Source organism: Spea bombifrons, chromosome 10 (genome assembly GCF_027358695.1).
Source record: "Spea bombifrons isolate aSpeBom1 chromosome 10, aSpeBom1.2.pri, whole genome shotgun sequence".
NCBI lineage: Eukaryota > Metazoa > Chordata > Amphibia > Anura > Pelobatidae > Spea > Spea bombifrons.
In genome coordinates, this window is record NC_071096.1 from 34,156,681 (window position 1) to 34,171,816 (window position 15,136).

General features: G+C 45.8%; 1 long non-coding RNA gene across 1 annotated transcript; it reads right to left on the reverse strand.

Annotated features, from left to right (window-relative positions):
• Window positions 1-8,899: 8,899 nt before the first annotated feature.
• LOC128466997 (uncharacterized) lies at window positions 8,900-10,214 on the reverse strand. The gene is made up of 3 exons (XR_008345661.1): window positions 10,079-10,214; window positions 9,291-9,463; window positions 8,900-8,997 (listed from the first exon to the last, which is right to left on the reverse strand). It is a non-coding gene; the product is annotated as an uncharacterized LOC128466997 (long non-coding RNA).
• Between the last annotated feature and the right edge of the window lie 4,922 nt (window positions 10,215-15,136).

Here is a 15,136-nt window from a genome sequence, read left to right on the forward strand (position 1 = left end):
TGTATGAGGGAGAGAATAGACGTGTCTGTTGTATAAGAGAAAGAGTATACATGTCTGGTGTATGAGGGAGAGAGAAGACATGTCTGGTGTATGATTGAGCGAGCAGACGTGTCTGGTGTATGAGGGAGAGAGAAGATGTGTCTGGTGTATGAGAGAGAGAAAAGATGTGTCTGGTGTATGAAGGAGAGAGAAGACATGTCTGGTGTATGACTGAGCGAGCAGACTTGTCTGGTGTATGAGGGAGAGAGAATATGTGTCTGGTGTATGAGGGATTGAGGTGTCATGTCTGGTGTACGAGGGAGTGAGGAGACATGTCTAGTATATGAGGGAGCAAGAATACATGTCTGATGTATCAAGGAGAGAGCTGCAGTGTCTGGTGTACGAGGGAGCAAGTAGATGTGTCTGGTTTATGAGGGAGAGAAAATATATGTCTGATGTATGAAGGAGCGAAAAGACATGTCTGGTGTATGAGGGCGCAAGAAGACATGTCTGGTGTATGAGTCAGCGAGAAGAGACATGTCTGGTGTATGAGGGAGCGAAATGACATGTCTGGTATCTGAGGGAGAGCTGATGTGTATGGTGTATGAGGGATTGAGAAGACGTGTCTGGTGTATGAGGGAGATAGATGTGTCTGATGTATGACGGAGTGAGAAGACATGTCTGTTGTATAAGAAAGGGAGGAGACATGTCTGGTGGATGAGGGAGAGAGAAGGTGTGTCTGGTGTATGAAGGAGAGAGAAGACATGTCTGGTGTAAGAGTGAGCGAGCAGACTTGTCTGGTGTATGAGGGAGAGAGAAGATGTGTCTGGTGTATGAGGGATCGAGGTGACATGTCTGGTGTACGAGGGAGTGAGGAGACATGTCTGGTATACGAGGGACCAAGAATACATGTCTGATGTATCAAGGAGAGTGCTGAAGTGTCTGGTGTACGAGGGAGCAAGTAGATGTGTCTGGTTTATGAGGGCGAGAGAAGACGTGTCTGGTGTATGAGGGAAAGAGAAGACATGTCTGGTGTATGAGGGAGAGAGAAGACATGTCTGGTGTATGAGGGAGAGAAAAGATGTGTCTGGTGTATGAAGGAGCGAAAATACATGTCTGGTGTATGATGGAGCGGGATGACATGTCTGGTATCTGAGGGAGAGCTGATGTGTCTGGTGTATAAAGGAGAGAGAAGACATGTCTGGTGTATGAGGGAGTGAGAAGACGTGTTTGGTTATGAGGGAGATAGGTGTGTTTGGTGTATGAGGGAGATAGGTGTGTTTGGTGTATGAGGGAGATAGGTGTGTTTGGTGTATGAGGGAGATAGGTGTGTTTGGTGTATAAGAAAGAGAGAAGGCATGTCTGATGTATAAGAATGAGAAGAAATGTCTGGTGTAATGACGGAGCCAGCTGACGTGTCTCGTGTATGAGGAAGATAGCTGAAGTGTCTGTTCTATAAAGGAGAGAGACACCAGACACGTCTTCTCTCCCCCTCATACACAGACACGTCTGGTGTATGAGGGAGCAAGAAGGCATGTGTGATGTATGAGGGGAGCGAACTGAAGTATCTGGTGTATAAAGCAGAGAGAAGACATGAGTGGTGTGTGAGGGATTGAGCAGACGTGTCTGGTGTATGAGGGAGATAGATGTGTCTGATGTATGACGGAGTGAGAAGACATGTCTGTTGTATAAGAGAGGGAGGAGACGTGTCTGGTGTATGAGGGAGAGAGAAGACTTGTCTGGTGTATAAGGGAGAGAACTCACGTTTCTGGTGTATAAAAGAGCAAGAATACTTCTCTGCTGTATGAGGGAGAGAGTTGGAGTGTCTGGTTTATAAAAAAGATAGAAGACATGCCAGATGTATGAGAAAGAGAAAAGATTTGTCTTTTGTATGAGGCAGTGAGAAGTCATGTCTGGAGTAAGAGGGAGCGGGATGACGTATTTGTTGTATAAGAGAGGGAGAAGACATGTCTGGTGGATTAGGGAGAGAGAAGACATGTCTGCTGTATGAGTCAGCGAGAAGAGACATGTCTGGTGTATGAGGGAGCAGGATGACATGTCTGGTATCTGAGGGAGAGCTGATGTGTCTGGTGTATGAGGGATTGAGAAGACGTGTCTGGTGCATGAGGGAGATAGATGTGTCTGATGTATGACGGAGTGAGAAGACATGTCTGTTGTATAAGAGAGGGAGGAGACATGTCTGGTGGATGAGGGAGAGAGAAGATGCGTCTGGTGTATGAAGGAGAGAGAAGACATGTCTGGTGTATGAAGGAGAGAGAAGACATGTCTGGTGTATGAGTGAGCGAGCAGACTTGTCTGGTGTATGAGGGAGAGAGAAGATGTGTCTGGTGTATGAGGGATCGAGGTGACATGTCTGGTGTACGAGGGAGTGAGGAGACATGTCTGGTATATGAGGGACCAAGAATACATGTCTGATGTATCAAGGAGAGAGCTGAAGTGTCTGGTGTACGAGGGAGCATGTAGATGTGTCTGGTTTATGAGGGAGAGAGAAGATATGTCTGATGTATGAAGGAGCGAAAAGACGTCTGGTGTATGAGGGAGAGCTGATGTGTCTGGTGTATAAAGGAGAGAGAAGACATGTCTGGTGTATGAGGGAGCGAGAAGACGTGTCTGGTGTATGAGGGAGCGAGAAGACGTGTCTGGTGTATGAGGGAGATAGGTGTGTTTGGTGTATGAGGGAGATAGGTGTGTTTGAAAGGGAGAAGGCATGTCTGATGTATAAGAATGAGAAGAAATGTCTGGTGTAATGACGGAGCCAGCTGACGTGTCTCGTGTATGAGTAAGTTAACTGAAGTGTCTGTTCTATAAAGGAGAGAGACACTAGACACGTCTTCTCTCTCCCTCATACACAGACACGTCTGGTGTATGAGGGAGCAAGAAGGTATGTGTGATGTATGAGGGGAGCGAACTGAAGTATCTGGTGTATAAAGCAGAGAGAAGACATGAGTGGTGTGTGTGGGATTGAGCAGACGTGTCTGGTGTATGAAGGAGATAGATGTGTCTGATGTATGACGGAGTGAGAAGACATGTCTGTTGTATAGGAGAGGGAGGAGACGTGTCTGGTGTATGAGGGAGAGAGAAGACTTGTCTGGTTTATGAGGGAGAGAGTTGGAGTGTCTGGTTTATAAAAAAGATAGAAGACATGCCTGATGTATGAGAAAGAGAAAAGATTTGTCTGGTGTATGAGGCAGTGAGAAGACATGTCTGGATAAAGAGGGAGCGGGATGACGTATTTGTTGTATAACAGAGGGAGAAGACGTCTGGTGTATGAGGGAGTGAGAAGACATGTCTGGTGGATGAGGGAGCTAGAAGATATGTGTGGGTTATGAGGGAGCGGGATGGCGTGTCTGTTGTGTTAAAGAGGAAGAAGACATGTCTGCTGTATGATGGAGACAGAAGACGTGTCTGGTGTTTGGGGGGAGAGAAGGCATGTCTGGTGTATGAGGGAGAGGGAAGACGTGTCTGGTGTATAAGGGAGAGGGAAGACGTGTCTGGTGTATGAGGGAGAGGGAAGATGTGTCTCGTGTATGAGGGAGAGGGACGACGTGTCTCGTGTATGAGGGAGAGGGAAGACGTGTCTCGTGTATGAGGGAGAGAGAAGACGTGTATGAGGGAGCGAGATGACGTGTCTGTTGTAATCGAGTGGAAGAGGACATGTCTGGTGTATGAGGGAGTGAGATGACATGTCTGGTGTATGAGGGATCGAGGTGACATGTCTGTTGTATGAGAGAGGGAGTAGACATGTCTGGTGGATGAGGGAGTGAGAAGACATGTCTGGTGTATGAGAGAGCAAGAAGATGTGTCTGGTGTAAGAGGGAGTGAAAAGACATGTCTGATGTTTGAGGAAGTGAACTGAAGTGTCTGGTGTATGAGGGAACGAGAAGACGTGTCTTGTGTATGAAGGAGATAAAAGATGTGTCTGCTGTATGAGGGAGCGAGATGACATGTCTGCTGTATAAGAAAGGGAGAAGACATATCTGGTGTATGAGGTAGCGAGCAGACGTGTCTGGTTTATGTGGAAGAGAGAAGACGTGTCTGGTGTATGAGGGACTGAGAAGCCGTGTCTGGTGCATGAGGGAGAGAGATGTGGTGTCTGGTGTATGAGGGAGTGATCAGAAGTGTCTGGTTAATGAAGGAGAGAGAAGACGTGTCTGGTTAATGAGGGAGATGGAAGATGTGGCTGGTTAATGAGGGAGACAGAAGACGTGTCTGGTGTATGAGGAACTGAGAAGCTTTGTCTGGTGTATGAGGGAGCAAGAAGACATGTCTGATGTATGAGGGAGCTGGCTGAAGTGTCTGATGTATGAGGGAGCTGGCTGAAGTGTCTGATGTATGAGGGAGCTGGCTGAAGTGCCTGATGTATGAGGGAGCTGGCTGAAGTGTCTGATGTATGAGGGAGCGGGCTGAAGTGTCTGATGTATGAGGGAGCGGGCTGAAGTGTCTAACGTATGAGGGAGCGGGCTGAAGTGTCTGGTATATGAGGGAGCAAGATGACATGTCTGTATGTGTGAGTGAGGAGACATGTCTGGATTATGAGGGAATGAGAAGACATGTCTGGTGTATGAGGGAGTGAGAAGACATGTCTGGTGTATGAGGGAGAGAGATGATGTGTCTGGTGTATGAGGGAGTGAAAAGACATGTCTGATTCATTAGGGAGGAAGAGAACATCTCTGGTGTATGAGGGAGTAAGAAGACATGTCTGATGTATGAGGGAGAAACACAACGTCTCTGGTGTATGTGGGAGCGAGACGACGTGTCTGCTGAAGGAGGAAGATAGAAGACACGTCTGATGTATGAGTGAAGGAGAAGACGTGTCTGGTGTATGAGGAAGAGAGAAGATGTCTGGTGTATGAGGGAGTGAGGAGATGTGTCTGGTGTATGAGAGAGAGAGAGAGAGAGACGACGTGTCTGGTGTATGAGGAAGTGAGGAGATGTGTCTGGTGTATGCGAGAGGGAGAATACATGTCAGGTGCATGAGGGAGTGAGAAGACGTGTCTGTTGTATAAGAGAGGGCGAATACATGTCTGATATATGAGGGAGCAAGAAGACATGTCTGGTGTATGAGGGAGCGGACAGAAGTGTCTGGTATATGAGGGAGTGAGGAGACATGTCTGGTGTATGTTGGAGCTTGATGACTGTTATGTACGTAACAACCATATGTGTCTGGTGTATGAGGGAGATAGAAGACATGTCTGGTGTATAATGGGAGCGAGTAGAAGTGTATGATTATGAGGGAGTGATGAGATGTGTGGTGTATGAGGGAGCCAGAAGAGATGTCTGATGTATGAGGAAGAGAGAAGATGTGTCTTGTGTATGAGGGAGCAAGAAGACATGTCTGGTGTATGAGGGAGAGAAAAGACATGTCTGGTGTATGAGGGAGCGAGATGACGTGTCTTGTGGATGAGGGAGAGAGAAGACGTGTATGAGTGAGTGAGGAGATATGTCTGGGTTATGAGGGAGAGAGAAGACGTCTGATTTATGAGGGAGAAAGATGACGTCTCTGGTATATGAGGGAGAGAGAAGATGTGTCTGGTGTATGAGGGAGAGAGAAGACGTGTCTGGTGTATGAGGGAGAGAGAAGACGTTTCTGGTGTATGAGGGAGAGAGAAGACGTGTCTGGTGTATGAGGGAGAGAGAAGACGTCTCTGGTGTATGAGGGAGTGAGCAGACGTGTCTGGTGTATAAGAGAGGGAGAATACATGTCTGATATATGAGGGAGAGAGCTGAAGTGTCTGGTGAGTGATGAGACGTGTCTTGGGTATGTGGGAGCTGGATTACTTGTCTGTTGTATAAGTTTACAAGGAGACATCTCTGGTGTATGAGAGAGCAAGAAGACGTGTCTGGTGTATGAGGGACACAGAAGACGTGTCTGGTGTATGAGGAAGAGAGAAGACGTGTCTGGTGTATGAGGGAGACAGAAGACGTGTCTGAGGAAGATAACATTGCATTGACAGTTTGTTTTCTATAGGTATTTTTGGTTGAACAAAAACAACGGGACAATCCTAATGACCGAGAGACCTCCGCAGGGAACGTACGACCTCAATATTACGGTTTCTGACGGTATGTGGCCAGATACCTTCTCTACTATCAAAATTTATGTACAAGAGATTGGAAGTGACGCCTTCCGCAGCTCGGTGTCTCTGAGACTCACAAGTAAGTAATAAGTGGTGCGGAGGGGTCTCAGGTAGATTCTTGTAGGACTCCGCTGGGACATTTGATGGGAAGACTGCCTGGTTTGACCATCATAGAGTTTGCACTAGATAAAGAAGTGATGTACAGGTCACCATAGCTACATATATATGTAACCATTTCCCTGGACTCCTGTACATTGTACCATAAAGACATTAAAATGATGTAGTATCCCTGCATAGGGATAGAAGGAAATGGTGGCCCTTGGGACAGGAACGCTCTTGGCATTAAGTGACCCCTGTCCTACTCAGTGCGTAACCCCAATTCCCTTCCCTGCTCCTATCTGGGTAAATACGTTACTATCTCTGCTTCTCAGTTATAGCTTTTTAACCCGCATTTTAGGCATTACAGCAGAGGAATTCATAGAGAAGGATGAGTTTGGAGTCAGCAGACGTGACCAGCTCCAGGCCGTCCTGGCAGACATGGCAGCTGCCCATCCCAGCCATATCCACATCTTCAGTGTGGTGAACGCAGAGGATAACATGACCGACGTGACATTTTCAGTATGCGGAGCTGCCTCCTGCCACAAACCCGAGATCTTACGGAGCTTATTGACAGCCCAGAGAGAGAAGGTATGGACAGAGTGTTTATGGCGTTATTACTGAGTAAGAATAAAGTCGGCTGTCTCTTAAAATTAATAATATTACAAAACGCAGAATATTTATCAGTCTCGTGATATCTAGATGTATCCTGTTTGTCTTTCAGAGTTTTGTGGAAATAATTCCCTTGATTTTGAATCTCTGAGGGTACAGCCGGGGGTTTATTACTTTATAACAAAAGTAAAGATCTAAGAGCGATGCGTTTTAATCATCTTTATCTGCATTTGTTGTTGGAGGTAGCTCGTCCTGGGGTGCCTAATGGCCACAGAACTAGGATGGTGTCTAGATTTTTTGGTAAAGTTTTTGGTGCCGTTTTAACTGAGTTTTTTTGTATTCTTCTCAATGACAGATCCGATCAGTTCTAAAGGAAAGGAATTCCCAAGTATCCATTGATTTCTGTTCACGGATGGGCTGTTTGCAGGATGGCGGGTGCACAATCCATGGCGCAGTTAGCAGATCCCCGCCTCTCGTGGATGGAGGTAGCACATCTTTAGTCTCAATTCCCCATGTCGGAAACGTGTCCTGCACAGAAACAATTTTACCAGAACTGTTATTCTCTGCCCCAAAACCCTTGCCTGAATGGTGGGACTTGCATGTCGACTCTCACTGGTTACAGGTAGGCAGATTCTCTGGACCATGTTCCCGTGTGACTTAAACCTTACATCACCAACTTCAGACAGTCTACCTTTGAAACTAAAATATTTCCATTTGTCGTTCTAGGTGTCACTGTTTGACTTCGTTCCTTGGGCCACGCTGCCAGCAGACTCAGAGAACATTTCACGGTAACGGCTATGCATGGATTCATCCTATCGGCCACTGTTTGGACAGCCATCTATCGCTGGAGTTCGTAAGTGACAGCACAGACGGATTACTACTACACAGTGGAGTGTCAAGAGCCAGTAAGAACTTCATCGCAGTTGGTGAGTATCAGGATAGGGTGTAACGCAGAGGAGCAACATCAACTAGAGAGGCAGAGCATCTTCTCTCCTTTATATTATGTATTTATTATATATGGTTTTTAATAAGTTGTTCTATATTCCTGTGTTGTTTTGGACTTTATTAGGAAGATATTCGTGTATGTTTTTTTCTGTGTTTTAATAGATTCAAACTGAGAAGAAATCGAGAACTAAACCACTTTTATTGAATATCTACACCTTACAATACAGAGAGTCAAATCACAAGTACAATGCAATGAGTAACAAGTAAATCACAAGTCATAGTAACAAATCACAAAAAGTAACAAGGCAAAAAGTAACAAATACAGTGCAATAAGTTAGAAATCACAAAGCATAGAGTTACAAGTCACAATGCAAAAAAAATCACAGGTACCGTGCAATAAATTACAAATCACAAAGCAAAGAATCTCAAGTACAGCGCCATGAGTTACAAATTACAAGGCATAGAGTTACAGTTACAATTATGAAGTCATGAGTAACAGGAAGTGAGAGTAATAGTAAATCTACATTGACAATAATTACAATTTAATTACATTCTTAGTTTGCTCCAGGTCCAGCCGCATTGCTGTTAATGTGGTTTTGTTTCCATTCCCAAAGATTACGAGCGGCTGGCTCCTTCTCATCTTCAGACAAGACCTGACCACGCTGAGGCTCAGCTTTCCAGAGCAGGAGAACGTTACAGACAGAACGGCATCGGATAGACCTGCACCTAAAAGATAAAGTAAGTTAATTATTACATCGTGAGCCAGACATGTAATTAATGCAGCCACAGGAAAGCTTAAATATTCTCTTTTACTCACAGAAGTAGAATGAATGAGAATCTTTAGGAGCAGACACAGAGCTGCATTATACTCCACTAACCGACCCTCAGCTAACTCTACATGGACCATATGACCAAGACAAGTCACGCCAAATACACAACGATTCGCATCGCACGCAGTCACATTTACTTAAAGAAATTGTCAATGTCGAGCAGTCAGGGAAGATGTATTACCGACTTCATTTACTTCGGGGCAGGGAGTCAGCCTGACTCTGGATCGCTGCCACACGGCTTTGATAAATGAGACAGAGGGGATCGGAGGAAAGCTACTTACAGAGGATTGAATGACTTGTGAAGTCCACAGAGTCATCATGCAGGACAGAAGGTTTGGAGCACACTGACATCTTGGGCTGGAGATCAGGGCTGACTTTACTGCAGTCACAGACAATAAACCGGGATTAATGCCTAGCGGCTGCTCCACTGGGTTTGCAATCTGCGTGGATGAAGAGAAAGGAAGTGTTGAGTCATGACATAATTTTTATACATGTTTAATATTATCTGCAGTAGTAAAGCCCCACACCACGTGTTACTGTGACCCGTGTCTGATATGCATGCCATTCTCTGCAGGTTTTGGGAGCCGGATACCGTTCTGCAGCTCGGAGGCGTTAAGCAGTCGTCTACTCGTTCCCACAATCTCCTTCTGCACAAACCCTTTAAAAGGCTGTCTCCGCAACGTCGTTCTTAATAAGCAGGTAATGACTTTCTAGTACGCAGAGTATCGCTTACCTCTTACTGCAGACGGCTGCTCTGTAGTGGACGTGGGAGCTGCGGATGGATCCGGTAAACTGGATCAGCTTCGGTACTTAGGGGGTCTCTGAGCAGAGGGATGCGGTATAACCAGGTGGGTTAGCAGGAAAGTCCTGGTCAGTATCACGTAGGACAGAGGTTGGTAATGATTCCTATAAGACACAAATACATTAGAATGTTCTTTGATTAGTAATGTGTATTATTACCAATATTCACTAACATACAACTCGCAGATATGCAGCCAGACTGCACGAGGAGCCGGGTCAAAAGACATTCTAAAGGTAACTAAACTAAGAACACATCCAGTAGCAGGGTCCGTATCAAAGCTTTCCACCGAGTTATCTGAGCTTCTTTGTGCTGACCTGCAGAATGATCTCTAATAATTTTCTTTATGGTGTGTGTGTTTCCTTTAACACAGGTGTATGATCTAGCAGCCCCACTGGAGGCCGTTAATAGCTCCCAGGCTGTGTGAGGAAGGGTACAGCTTGCTCATCACCCGCACCCTGCGACTCTCCTTGCGTCAGTGACCCCCAGCTGTGATTGCCCACCTGCTCACCAGGACTGCAGAAAAGGTACAGACTTGGTTTACACCGATATGCTCACGGGTAATAACTCTACAAGAACATTAAAAAGAGACAAACCTGAATTAATGGTTCCACCACCTCACTGATCACAATGTCTCCCAATATACAGATGGGTTTTATATTAAGCCATTTAGAAGAAGTGCTATTTTTCATGCCAATATTTATGTTATTAAAGAGACTCACCTGAACCGGGACATCTTTGTGAAAGCACAGAGTATAGTGTAGATTGGAAAATGGGGAGTCGCGGTGCGATCATCAAGGAATCCATTCGAATGTTTGTGGCCAAAGCTCTGCCAGAAAGGACTCTTCATACATCACATCTGAATGCTCTGCCACCGCCTGGTGCTCTGCTGGGCGATCATTTTTGTATCATAGTGAATAGGGTAATCTGCATTATATACTCTTCCTTTTGCAGATGTCCACAAAACTTCTTCCATCCTGGAGGCCTCATCCAGTACCTGCTCCCTCATTCTCTCCATCCGCAGCGGACATTTTCAGGCAACGTTAAGAACACGCAACGCCGACAGCGTCATCCTGCGTTTGTCTTCTAAGGACCAGAACGAATCCATCCACCTGCAGGTACCAAACACAGCATGAAGTCCATACCTTGACACGTGCCATGCTGCACGTTGGGTAGAGTCACGTCCACATCTGAAGCTCCCGATTCAGAGCAGCCGGTAGATGGGACAGCTTTAGGGTCATTGTATTTCAGCCTGTAGATCATAGCGATGGCTCAGCATGACCCAGGGATCTAACGGCACCGTTTGTTTTGTCGAGGTGAGGCATGGGCTTCTAACAGTCTGCTACAATCTCGGTGATGGTCCCAACAGTCACACTTCCCGACCATAAAATAGACACTGGAGAGTGGAATGACGTTGGCTTGGAAAGGATGCAGAAAGTTCACGCTTCGCTTTAATGGAGGAGGGGAGCACAGAGAGACGACAGCAGCTCACGGGACCTACGAAGAAATTAAAGTTGATCCGAGAGGCGCGATTCTGGGAAGCATCAACCAATCGGGTTATCAAGGTAAAAAAACAATAGTTACCGATAAGATAAGCGTTTACGCTTTCACAACAATGGGCTTCAATAAAACTGAAAGCATTTCTAGTGAATGTAAGATAAGAAGCCGTCTGTAAATCCATGGGGTATAAAGACTCTCCCTGCCCGTCATTACCTGGAATACACCATACGATGCTGAATTCTCAGTCCCATCATGCGCTGATCTCCAATTCCTTCTGTGTAATCAGGATGCATAAAGAACGCGAGACTGAACGGCTGCCGCCTGCCCATGGAGTACACGACGGCCTCACCGGTGTCCGTTATAAGCCGGGAAGGAGTGCCCGAAGGCTGCGTCTCAGACGTCTGTAGCAGCAGCCCCTGCAGCCGCGGCTTTGTCTGCGTTGATCTATGGATGAATGCAGGTATCACCCAACGCGTGCTGGGGTCACAAGACTTCGGAAGAGATTAGAGCTTTGGGAAATTACCTTGTGCTTTTTAAGCATTATCAGTTAAGCTGCACTCCATATACCGCATTCACTCCACTCGATTGTTAAACCACCACTCCCATGTGTCGAGGGATAATGAGAATCGTTGTCCTGTATGAAAGAAAAACATTTTGAAATGCTTCACATGATTTCGTTTTACTGGCTTAAAATGTATCTGATCTTCCGCTGTTATGGTAGATTTAACCCCTTCTCTCCCTGTAACTCCACAGGTGCCCCCCAGGATACCTGCTTACAGAGAACAGCACAGACGCTCACTGTCTACACGGTATGTGCCAGCCACCCCTGCAAACATGGCACGTGCGTGCCACGCTCGCCAGCCGAATTCAACTGCCTCTGCGCAGAGGGGTACGTCAGGAGCGGATGTCACGTCTTCAGCCCTGGACTCTGGATCAGCAATCCTTATATCTTGATTTGCCTCCTGACGATCATAGGTAAATTTAACACACAGTCTCCCTGATAACCTCCCATGTAACCCGGGAGGGGGGCTCAGCACCACCTTTATGGGGATCAGTCATTCATTAACCCAAGGGCATTGGTTTATACAGCACTGGAAGTCCTACCAAGGGTGGATCGGGGCAAGTTAAGATTGGTAGCAACCCTGTTATTCATGATGGATCAAGAAAAAGCATTAAAATATAAAAAATATTCAGTACCTTGCATGCTTCAAGAGGATAATTCTTGTGTCTCCATTCACAGCACTGATCGACGGAATTCTGTTGTGGTCTCGCTGCAAGAGGAGGAAGACCATAAACCAAGGAGTTTCACGTATCTGGGCATAGCCAGGACCTTGAGGACACCAGAAAAAACATCTTCCACTACAACGAAGAAGGCGGTGGCAACAAAGACCACGTGAGTAAAGCGTTTGTGGGATACAATGTTACATTTTTTATATGTAGTTTGTAGCAAGTTTAAGACTTTGGTCCACTCACCAGCTTCTGCTGATTTCTGCCTGGAATTCTAATACAATTCATACTCCATACGCCTTAAGCCGCTTCATACACAGCTGAAAAGTTAAAGGGATAAAGGCCTTGTGTAACGAGATGGAATGTTTTAATTACCCAAATCACACTCAAAATACATTTACGGGGGGGGGTTGTGATTTTCCATTTTCTGCAGTAGTAGCTCTGACTCCAGACAGAGTAGGGAAGCACAGATTTGGGGCAGGACGGGTTAAATTGGATGAATGCTCGTTTGGTTCATTCGTCTGTCTCAGCAAGTTGCCAATCCGTTTTAATTCAAGTGAATGTTCTCCGCAGGACGCATTCAACGTGACAGAGCTCCAGCTATGTGATCGGAGCAGCGCCGCGCACGCTTTCTGCAGGAAGACCGGAGGGCTTCATGGAAACGGTCCCTTAAGCTGCGATTACGAGACGTCTGTCAGCCTGAAGGAGCCGTCAAAGTACCCCGCGTCGGAGCGGAGCGGTTCTTTTACCAGCGGAGATTTCGGCCGATACTTCTACGACGTGTTCCAAGAAGCTGCCTACATCCAGCAAGCGCTTTCATGCGACAGCTTAAAGGTTTATCACGTGGAAGGAGACGGCTCCCCGGCGGGCAGCCTCAGCACTCTGGCGTCGTCCGGAGCCGAGGGGGACGTGGAGTACGAGGAGGAGATGAGACGGTGGGGGCCAAAGTCTGACTCTCTCTAAACTCTACTCTTACACGGCCGCCGAGGATCTGCAGTGAAAGAGCGATGATCGGGAAAGACATCCTATGCTTTTGGCAGAGACTTGCGGTGATAACATTGAGGATTGTGCAGCCAAAGCAACAATGGTTTGATCAGGAGAAGCTGCAGAAATAAAGGAGAGAAAGCGGACCAAAGAGCTTACAGTCTAATCAGTGGTATCCCCTCGCTCACCTTGGGACGGAGTGCGCCGAGTCTGAAGATGTCCAGAACAGCAGCAAACAGATCTGCAAACCTAGAGCCGGGACAAAAAGCTTGCATTAGTTCCCTACCCCCGCGTGACTCCAATTAACGTCTGATCACCGCACCCCTATCAAAGCTTTAACGAGCTCCATTTAACGAGCTCCACCCGGGATTGGGATTCCATTTCCTTACGAGGGCCCAATAAGGATACAGGATTTATTTCATTTTAACATTACGGGGCTCACTCAGCCCACCGCAATTCAGCAGAGCCCTGCTGTAAGACACAGACGTGACCCCCCCCCCTTCATGCCTTACCGCCAGCATGCATTCACCTGTGCCAAAGCCCCAGCGCCCAATTCGGTTTTCACCTTTAAAGTTTGAAATAAACTCAGTAAAAAGATTATTCGGCTCTTTGTCTTCAATTTGTAGTAAAACATTGTCAGGAGCCGGCGATTAAAACAAAATATGGAGACAATTGGAGACCAGCTCAAAACTTCATGAGGCCATTTTTGCTGCACGTGGTAAGTTCCAGCCCCAATATTTGTTTTATATAGCACCATCATATTTAGTAGCGCTGTACAATGGCTAGACAGGGTATAAGTAGTATGTAACATAATTTGACTTAAAACACAGGTGAGGAGGGCCCGCTTGTGTTCATAGGGGGCAAACCCTGCATTTTCAAAGTATATTTGACAAACACATTATTTCAAGTAAAAAATACATATATAGAAAACCACTTCTAACAGGATTATGGCCCTTGAGAGCTCCTGTATACTGCGAAAGAGCATCTAAAAGTATGAAGTTAACCATTTAAGTGTAACCAAACTACTGAAAAACTGATGTAAAACAAAGAAATTACTTTCACGGTATTAGGTAACAAACACGCAAATAAATTTGTCCAAAAAAACTATGCATACCCCGACTATGTGAGACACTCTGTGACTGAAAGAAACGATCTCTGCTTCTGGGGGGTAGATCTAGAGGGCTGCATTCATTTCAATATCACAGAATTCACAAACCTTTGCCGGTCCTTCTCCAAGCTCAAGACCAGAGAATCAGCTCCACAGGACCAAAACACAGCACCAAGAAACACAAAGTTCTGGCTAGAAGGCTGGAGAAACGCCCGGGTTAAATAGACTTTTGATTGATTGAGGAAATGAGGTGCAGGTGTGAGTCAGGAGCAGGCAGCCATCTTATGTCCATGGAGAGGTAAATAGTACAAAATATAGCAAAATACATGTAGATATAGCTTGTTTCATGGCAAAACAGCAAAAAGTCTAGTTGTCTTGTGGCGTAATGGTGATTCTATTCCTGGTAAATATTTATTATTATAGCGGCTGCGCGTATATCTAAGTCTTCAGAGTAGGTGAATTTGAGTTTATCTATTATGGACGAATGCACTTGGGATGTAGAAATAGTGAGGCAAACTATAGCATTGGGAATGCCGTTCTGCCAGTGACAGCAGACGAGACGGATTTAGAGTAATAATTACTGATGACTTAAAGGTAAGCAGACAATGCCGTAAAGTGTTGGAAAAAGCAAGCAGGGTGCTGGGTTGTATAACAAGAGGCGTTGGTAGCAGGAAGAGTTTCTGCCTTGTATTGTAAATTATAAATCATCCAAAATGTTATACAAGGAAACATGCTTCTCTACGTATATATTTTGTGCTGTTTCAATAGCATGAGCATCCTGCCATCGTGTACTATTCACCATACATCAATGGGCCCATCAGGAAATACTACTTTACAGAAAGGGTAGTGAATAAATGGAATCACCTTACAGGAGAAGTGGTAGATGTTAATACAGTGAAGACATTTAAGCAAGCATGGGATAGGCATAAGGCTAAGCTAGATATAGGATGAGGCAAGATAC